At 35.5% G+C, this 9,926-nt stretch overlaps 1 pseudogene; it reads right to left on the minus strand.

Moving 5' to 3' along the window:
• Window positions 1-8,510: 8,510 nt before the first annotated feature.
• Window positions 8,511-8,611, minus strand: LOC123937791 (annotated as a pseudogene).
• Window positions 8,612-9,926: the final 1,315 nt, after the last annotated feature.

Below are 9,926 nucleotides of genomic sequence, written 5' to 3' on the forward strand. Positions count from 1 at the left end.
CTGTTGTGGCTTCATTTAAGGGGCAATAGAATAATATTAGATAAGTTTTCCATTTAGTAAATATAAAAATAAAAATAATACATGCTTATTTTATAAAATGCATGGGATCCAAGTATCAGCAAAAGTCCTGGTATCTGAGAACTTCGCTGTTAATAATTTGGGGTGCTTGTTTTTTCTTGTATTTCCAAAAATAAGGACCACAACTCACTGGAAAGCTGTCAGAGTTTTTCTGAGCCATGCAAATCTTGCCTACCAAGTATTAAGGATGAATTAGTACCAATTCCATTAATTTTACTTTTGCTTATGACAAAGAGCTCCTTGCTATTAATATAGTATGTGAATTACTAAGAATTACTGAAAGTGAGTAGTAAGAGTTAGCATTTACCTGCATTGTGCATTTGTTAATTAATTTTTCCTCACAACAACACCTGGTAGGTACTGTCCTTGCTAGCCTCCAGGACCACAGGATGTTATGGTTCTCTGCATCAGCCACACAGATGTAAACAGTGGAGCCGGGATGCAAACCCATAAATTCTAACTCCAGACACTTCAGTGTTGCCTCTCAGTGACACTGAATCCTTTGCAGGTAAACATACAAAATAATTATATGTGGAAGAAGAGATGGATGGATATTGGAAGGCAAATTGTGGCAGAGTTTGTTTAGCAATTCAACTAATATATCTCTTCTTTCCCACACAGAGCAAGACTACATTTTCCAGCATCCCTCAAAATTGGGTGTGGGCATGTAAAAACGTCTCTAATAGAATATAAACGGCAGAGAAGTGTGTCACATCAGTGGCTCAGATACTTAAGAAAGAGCTGTACTTTCTCCTCTGCCTTTTGTATTTTTTTTTAAGGTTTTATTTATTTCCTGCAGAGACTGCCAGAGAAGGAACACAAGCAGGGGGAGGGGCAGAGGGAGAAGCAGGCTTCCCATACAGCAGGAAGCCTGACAGGGGGCTCCATCCCAGGGCCCTGGGATCATGACCTGAGCCTAAGGCAGACACTTAATGACTGAACCACCCAGGCACCCCTTCTCTGCTGTCTTTAACCCATTCCTCCAACTTGATGTAGTAAGCGCAGAAACCTTCAAAGTACAGTTTGAGCATATCGAGGCGTAAAATGAAAGGACGCTAAGCCTTGAATCACTACTTGGAAGAGCTGCCTGCAATTTAGCAGCATTTGTTAGAGACTTGATATGAGCAAGAAATAAACATTTATTGTGTTTAAACTGTTATATATATTTTTTCTGTTTGTTGCTATTGTTGCTTTAGTTACAACACCTCATTTAAAAGATTTTTTATTATAGACCTGTTAAATATAAACCATAAGAAACAATAATCAAGAACAAGGGCTTACTTTCTTCATTTGTAAACAGAGAGATATTATAGTAGCCTATACCAAGAAAACTTTTGTGAAAAGTAAGTTAATATTATAAATTACTTGGAATGGTTCCTGCTGTATTACAAGCAAAAAACAGTGTTAGTTACATTCTACCTCATTATAAGATTATAGTGATAAGAAGCTTTTTAAAAACCTCAATTCAAACAAGCAATTTATTCATTTCATAGCCTCCTTCTCTAATCCAATTATGTAAGCTTTAGCTTATCTGGATTATGTACATTTCCAAGGAAAAACAAAACAGAACAAGATGATCCCTTGGCTTTTGGTTAAAAACTGGTGGATTGAAGGTTCACAGTAGCTTTTACTTCCTCCCACTAACCACAAAATTATTGAAAATTGATTTTTAAAAGGAATCATAAACTCACAAACACACAAATTGAATAGAAAAGGAGACAGCAACAATAACATATTGGTGGCGGGAAAACAAAGTACAATTTTGATGCATGGGTGGTAACTATCTTGTAAGCCAGCAGGGTGGAAGAGCTAAATTAACCTATCGGTACCACAGAACTCTCAAGGGATTTAGCACCAGCCACCAGGTACTCAGAAATGAGACAACTAAAAACAGAACTGGTTAAAGACTTTAGGGACATTTCAATTCTTAAATATTTTTCCTACTCTGTGTGTCTGAATAAATTCTTCCACCCCATACTGAGGAAGAAGGCTGAACAGTTATCTTGTAGCAAGATTAAAATAGAGTATCCCAGCACTACAGGCTATCAGCCATAGTTGAGCACAAAAATACAGAAAGGTTACCAAGGGAACATAGGGCGCTTCCAGGCTTATTATCACACTAGATACCCAGACTCTGACAACCAGGCTTGTTCCAGTTCTCATAGCAAATCAGAGATAAGAATCTGACCAGACCAGGATAGCAGCATTAAAGAAAATGACATTGCAGGATAATCAATGAGTTATCCAGCCTAATTACCTTTTGACAAAGACTCATTATACACACAGTGCTTCCAATCCGCTTTTAATGTTCCCACTCTTAAATATAAACAAAAAATTAAATATTTTTATTGGAGGGGGAGGCGAACCATAAGAGACTATGGACTCTGAAAAACAACCTGAGGGTTTTGAAGGGTCAGGGGTGGGAGGTTGGGGGAACAGGTGGTGGGTAATAGGGAGGGCACGTTTTGCATGGAGCACTGGGTGTTGTGCAAAAACAATGAATACTGTTAAGCTGAAAAAATAAATAAAGTCTGACCGAAAAAAAAAATTAAATATTGCCAGATATTTGAAGGAAACCTATCACATGAAATATAGGGAACAAGATGAAAATAAGCAATTGGAAAAAATAGGAATTAAAAAGGAAGAGGAAAATTTCAAATATATATTATATGAATATAAATTATCTTCAAGGAGATAAGAAAAGTTATTTTAACCACTAAAGAAGAAAGAGATGTGATTTTAATGCCCCCCAAAATAAATAAAATAAAATAAGCACTTAGAGAATAGGAAAATAGTGCTAGATATTAAAAATTTGGTAGCCAAAAAGAAAATATTAAAAATTCAACAAAACCTTGGAAAAGAAAATTGAGGAAGTCACTCAGAAATGTATTTTAAAAAGACAAGAAAATAAAAGGTGGTACCAAAAATATATCACAACAGGTTCAAAATAAGGTAACAGCAAAAATAGAGAAGAAATTTATAATGAAATAATGCAAGAAACAATTTCAGAATTATTTCAATTTGATCCACTAATGATCCAGCAAATGGATGAAATGAGAACCAAACCAATAGGCATCATAGTGAATATCTTCAAAAAAGGACAATTTAAGTTTTAGAACAAAATTAAAACTAATAGGATTAGATTTGTTAAGAACAGAAACAAAAGCTAGGAGACAATTGAAAGATATCTTCAAAATCTAAGGAAAAATTATTTCCAAATTAGAACTCTATACTATATAGAACTAAAATTATTTCCTAATTAGAACTCTATACTCTTATAGAGTTATAATAATTTTACTGTAAGCAATATTATTAATTTATTTTTTGTATCAAATTATTAATTTAAAATAATAAAGAACAAAGACATTTTCAAACATGAAAAATCTCAGCAACAGCAAAAACACTTATTCAGGCTTTCTCAGGAAGTTCAAGAGGAAATGTTCCATCAAAATAGGTAGTAAAATAAGAAAGAATGACTAAAATCCAGAAAACAAAGGAACCAAAATAAGATAAAGCTACAGGGATTCCCTAACATTGCGTTCAAGGAAGCCTAAAATGATACCTGAGTAGTTGTTTTATATCAGTTACTGCAGATTGACATGATCAGGGGTGATAATGCAATTAAATTAAATTAAGTTAAATTTTGTATAAAGGGTAAGGTGCCTAGAGCAAATTTATATTCCAAATGTTGAAAAAAGATAAGTAATACCTGCTCCCGATGTTTATAGCAGCAATGTCAACAACAGCCAAAATATGGAAAGCACCCTTATGTCCATCGGCAGACGAATGGATAAAGAATGGAATATTATTCAACCATCAAAAAAGAATAAAATCTCAGCCATTTGCAACAATGTGGATGGAACTAGAGGGTATTCTGCTGAGCAAAATGAGTCAGTCAGAGAACAACAATACCCATATGATTTCACCTGTATATGGAATTTAAGAAAAGGATGAAATAGGGGAAGGGGAGGAAAAATAAAGTAAGATGAAAATAGAGAGGAAGACAAACCATAAAAGACTTTAAACTCTAGAAAACAAACTGAGGGTTGCTGGAGGGGAGGGGGATGGGGGATGGGATAATTGGGTCTTGGGCATTAAGAAGGACACCTGAAGAAATGAGCACTGGGTGTTGTATGCAACTGATGAATCACTAAATTCTGCCTTTAAAACTACTAATACACTGTATGTTAATTAAATTAAATTTAAATTTAAAAAATTTAAGAAGAAAGGTAAGTAAACATGGTTTTAATATTTCTGACTTTTTTCTATTTTATTCCAAATGTCAAAACTGTCCGAATGAAGTTCTAATGAAAAGTATTCTCTTTAATTTTCATTAAACCTTGAGAATAAAAAAAAACTGGCAATAGAACTCTCATTTCCAAATTGAAATAATACTTGTTAAGTAACAAAAATTCATCCAAGTGAATTTTAAAGGTCTAATTGGCTTTATTAATCAGCTTATAAATTATAGTATTCCATCTGGCAAAGGAAGGGAAGCTCCAAAAGGCTACAGAAAAGGAAGTGTTTTTAAAGGCAGGGCTAGAAAGTCATAAACAGAGAATCAGGATTATTTTGGGTGAGGTCACCTTTCTTTGTACATAAAAGAGTCTCATTAGGTAGTTTAGTTCCTCTCCCTTTAGGAGGTATAGAGTGGGCTTTGTGACAAACTACCTCATTGGTGCTGACCAGAAAATGCTTGAGAGACCAGTTAAGACTTCCTTTCTGGGGGAGTTAGGTTAGGCATTAAGCCCGGGTTTGGTGGCATGGCCTGGCCTAAGTGACTCCCTTTTGGGCCTGTGGTTTTCTTTCTACCATACTGAATCATCCAGCCTTTCTCAAAACTAAATTTTTGCTGATGCCAAAATCTCATTTTTTTTTCTTAGCCATCCCATTTCATTAACAAGCAATTCCAGTAACTAAGGGATTTTTTAAAAACAATGCAGTTAAAACTGCTTTCCTGTAACTTCAAATATCCAGTCCTTTTTCTGTGATCTAGAATGTGTTCTGTCTTTTATATGATAGATGCCTTTAAAAAAAAATGGCTGACATCAAATACATGACATATCCCTATCTTATTTTCTTAGTGAATACCTGGGTATTACCATTAGCATCTTATATAAAATCATCTATTTCAGGTTAATACTATTATATGAAAACTTTTCTCCAATATACCTCTGTCTGCACCTTTAGACTTTGTACTATTATATTCTCATAGACTATAAGCCACCAACATAGTTTTATAATTATTACTTTATGAATTGTCTTTTAAATCACAGAGAAGAATTACAAGCAAAAATACATTGATAGGGACGCCTGGGTGGCTCAGTTGGTTGGGCAGCTGCCTTCGGCTCAGGTCAAGATCCCACCGTCCTGGGATCGAGTCCCACATCGGGCTCCTTGCTCAGCAGGGAGCCTGCTTCTCCCTCTGCCTGCCACTCTGTCTGCCTGTGCTCCCTCTCTCCCTCTCTCTCTCTCTGACAAATAAATAAATAAAATCTTTAAAAAAAAAATACATTGATACTGTCTTTTGTATTTATCTGTGTAATTATCTTTACCAGTGACTTTCATTTCTTCATGTAGATTCAAGTTATCATTTAATGTCCCTTTATTTCAGCCCAAAGGACTCCCTTTGGTATTTATTATAGAGTAAGTGTTCTAGCAATGAGTTTTCTCAGTTTTTATTTATCTTGGAATGTCTTAATTTCTCCTTCTTTTTTTTTTTTCAAAGATTTTATTTATTTATTTGACATAGATCACAAGTAGGCAGAGAGGCAGGCAGGCAGAGAGAGAGAGAGAAGCAGGCTCCCTGCCAAGCAGAGAGCCCAATGCGGGACTCGATCCCAGGACCCCGAGATCATGACCTGAGCCCAAGGCAGTGGCTTAACCCACTGAGCCACCCAGATGCCCTCTCCTTCTTTTTTGAAGGAGGGTTTTGCTAATATAGAGTTCTTGGTTAGTATGTTTTTTTCATTTTACTACTTTGAAGTTGCCATCCCTCTAGCTTATGGCCTCCATGAGAAGTCACCCGTTGATCTCACTGAGGATTCTTCATATGTGATACATCATTTTTCTTTTTTGAAGTTTTCAAGATTTTCTTTTCCTTGACTTTTGCCACTTTGATAATGACATGGATAAGTGTGGCTCTCTTTGAGTTTACTTGAAATTTGTTCAGTTTCTTGAAAATGCAGGTTAATGTCTTTCATTCCATTTGGGAAGTTTGGGGACCATTATTTCTTCAAATAATTTCCATGACTCTTTCTTTTACTCCTCTCTTTCTGGAACTCCCCATCATGTATATGTTGGTATATTTGTTGGTATTTCATAATCTCTAATGTTCTCTTTATTTTTCCTCATTTCTTTTCTGTTCCTCAGACTGGAAAATCTCTATGGGCATATTTTAAGTCCAATAATTATTTTCTGCCTGATCACATCTGCTGTTAATGTCCTCTAGTGAATTTTAAATTTTAATTATTGTACTGTCACCTCTAGAGTTTATATTTGATTCCTTTTGTATTATTTCTATCTCTTTGTTAATATTGTGCATTTGGTGAGACATAATTTTTATACTTTTCTTTAACTCTTTAGTCGTGGTGTCCTTTAGTTCCTTGAACATATTTAAAACAGCTGCTTTTAAGTCCTTATCTATTGAATACAACATCGGGGTCTCCTCAATAACATTTTCTGTATGCTACCTTTTTTCCTATGTATGTAACATACTTTTTTTCTTATAATTTTTGGTTGAAAACTGGTCATTGTAGATATTGCACTGTAAACAACTATGATAACAGATTCCTTCCTCACCCCCCAAATTTTGTTTGTGTTGTGTTACTGCCTCTATTGTTTTTCTTGTTGTTTCTAATTTTTTCAAAGGACTTTTCCTGACTAATTCTGTAGATTCTCTTTTCCTTGCAGTGTGTGGCCACTGAGTTCCCAACTATCATTTATTAAGTTTTTATTTTTGTTTTTAAGCTGGCATCCTAGGGGTCAGCCCATGATCAGTATAATTTAGTAGTCAAGCAATGATAAGCTAAAATTCCTTAAATGCTTGCCTAGATGTCTACTTCTCTTTGCCAAGGAAATTTGTGTGAAAAGGCGTGCTTTCAAATTTTAAGCAGTTTATAATTTCACTTCCTACTTACATGGAGCCTTGAGTATAGAGAGGTGAGTGACTGGGACACTTTCCTCTTCCAGGTCATTTCTAGGCATACAGAAGTCCTATATGAGAGTAACTTTCTTGATCCCAGGAATATGTTGAAGCTTTTCAAAGTTCCTAATGGTCATTTAGTTCTCTACGACTTGCCTTTAGAGTTGTAACCAAGTTCTTGTTTTTCCAACCAAAATAAAGCTGCCTTAGGCAGCTTTTATGTTGGTAATACACTGCTATTACTTTCAGACTGCTATGCTCTAGGGACAGAACTTTTGCACTATGCTGAGCTCTGAGTCAAATCTAATAGCCACAACACCTTAGGAATGGATATTTTTCAGGAAGCTGCTTATACAGACAAAATATTGACTGTGCCCTGGGAATGGGGTTTTTAACATAACTCGAAAAGAGATCAGTCCTTATCTTTGGATGCAAGACTGCTGGCTTCTCATAAGCTCCCATACCACTGAACTAGGGATGGATGGGTGATGGGAATAACTAAAAGTCAAAACACTATAAGTCCTGCTGTCTTCCAAAAGTTCAGTAGTTTCTCATGGATAAATGATTTGTAGTTTGTTCTATAGTTTGGATAATTGTAAGACTTATGAAATGGTTGATTTTAGTTGTTTTGTCATTTTTCCATTTTTTCAATTGTTTCTATGAAAAAGCAGGTTCACTAAGGCCCTCAGAGTACCAGTCTAGAAGTCTTCTCTTTCTTATGCACCCATCTCACCTCCAGTTGCCTATAAAATTTAGTATTATAAGAATAAAAGTAAAATAATTCTTACTTATAACTGTATCATCAGCAACCAAAAATCTTTTCACATAGAAAGTACTCAAGGAAAGAGATTAAATTGGAAGAGTAGGTAAAAGTATAGATTAGTGGTGGTGGGGGGAGATATGTTTTTATATGTATGAGCACTCCATTCATTAATAATTGTTCTAAGAACACACAGAAAATTAAGCACTAACTAGTTATGGAAAATGGAAAGCTAATAGAGAAAAATATATTTGCTTTTACTTTTTGTGCTTTTTCAATACTTGAAATTTTAGAGCAGCATGAATTAAACCTATATTTATAGGTAGATTGATAGATGGATAGAATTAAATTATCCTCAAAAAGATTATTCTCTGTACAGATTATTGTTTGTCAGTGGTTCTTCAAAAATATGGCTTTTACAATTCAATAAAAAGCAAAGTATGAAAAAAATGAAATGAGACTACCACACCCAGTATACTAAGAATAATTTAAATTACCTAAGATTAAATAGTTCTTTCAATTTTTTTTTTTAATACGTAATGCTTCATGAATTTGCATGTCATCCTTGTGCAGGGGCCATTCTAATCTTCTTGTACCTTTTTTAGTATATGTGCTGCCAAAGTGAACACCCTGTCAATGCTTTTTACGGTAACATTTGCTTTTGTGGAAGTTATTTCTCGTGTAGAGACAAAATGATGGAATCAGAAAGTTAATCCCTTAAAGGAAAATCAAGAGTATTTAGTCCAAACACTTCATTTTACTATTTCACAACATGGAATTCCCCACATTTAAAATATTTTCTTAATAACATATGGCAGAACAATTGTCCACTTCAGGTTGTCTTAATCATGAGATCATCTGTAAAGGGACACAAGAGATCTGTTCTATAGAAAGTGTTACACATTATGGTGCCAGTGAAATGTATAGAGAGTACAAAAAAGATGGAGATAACTTTTACCTCAACCTTCTCATTGTAGGTAGATAAAAGATGTTAAGACCCAATGTGTGCTTCTCCAGAACAGCAGTACTCAAAGTGCAGTCCCAGGAGTCCCCAATACCTTTTGGGGGATATTTAAAGTCAAAACAGTTGTTTGTTTGTTTGTTTGTTTGTTTCTAAAGATTTTATTTATTTATTTATTTGGCAGAGAGAGAGAAACCACAAGCAGGGGGAGTAGCAGGCAGAGGGAGAGGGAGAAACAGGCTCCCCATTGAGCAGGGAGCCCAGTGTGAGGCTCATCCCAAGACTCTGGGATCATGACCTGAGCTGAAGGCAGACGCTTAAGTGACTGAGCCACCCAGGCACCCCAAAACAGTTTTTATAATACTGTTAATATGTTCTTTGCCATTTTCATCTTCATACCTTGTTTTCAATTTTTATTTATTTTTTAAATTTCTTTTCAGTGTTCCAGAATTCATTGTTTATATACCACACCCAGTGCTCCATGCAATATGTGCCCTCCATAATACCCACCACCTGGCTCACCCAACCTTCCACCCCCCAGCCCCTCCAAAACCGTCAGATTGTTTTTCAGAGTCCATAGTCTCTCATGGTTCATCTCCCCATCCAATTTCCCCCAACTCCTTTCTCCTCGCCATCTCCCCATGTCCTCCATGTTTTTTCCTGTGCTCCACAAATAAGTGAAACCATATAATTGACTCTCTCTGCTTGACTTATTTCACTCAGCATAATCTCTCCCAGTCCCATCCATGTTGATAGAAAAGTTGAGTATCCATCCCTTCTGATGGAGACATAATACTCCACAGTGTACATGGACCACATCTTCCTTATCCATTCATCCATTGAAGGGCATCTTGGTTCTTTCCACAGTTTGGCAGCTCACCTTCATATCTTTTATAAAAGTACAGTGAAGTTCTCCGGTGACTAGATGTCACAACAGTTTAAATACAGAAGCAGATCTGAGAATCCAGCTGTCTTCTATTAAG

Source organism: Meles meles, chromosome 2 (assembly GCF_922984935.1).
Source record: "Meles meles chromosome 2, mMelMel3.1 paternal haplotype, whole genome shotgun sequence".
NCBI classification, from domain to species: domain Eukaryota; kingdom Metazoa; phylum Chordata; class Mammalia; order Carnivora; family Mustelidae; genus Meles; species Meles meles.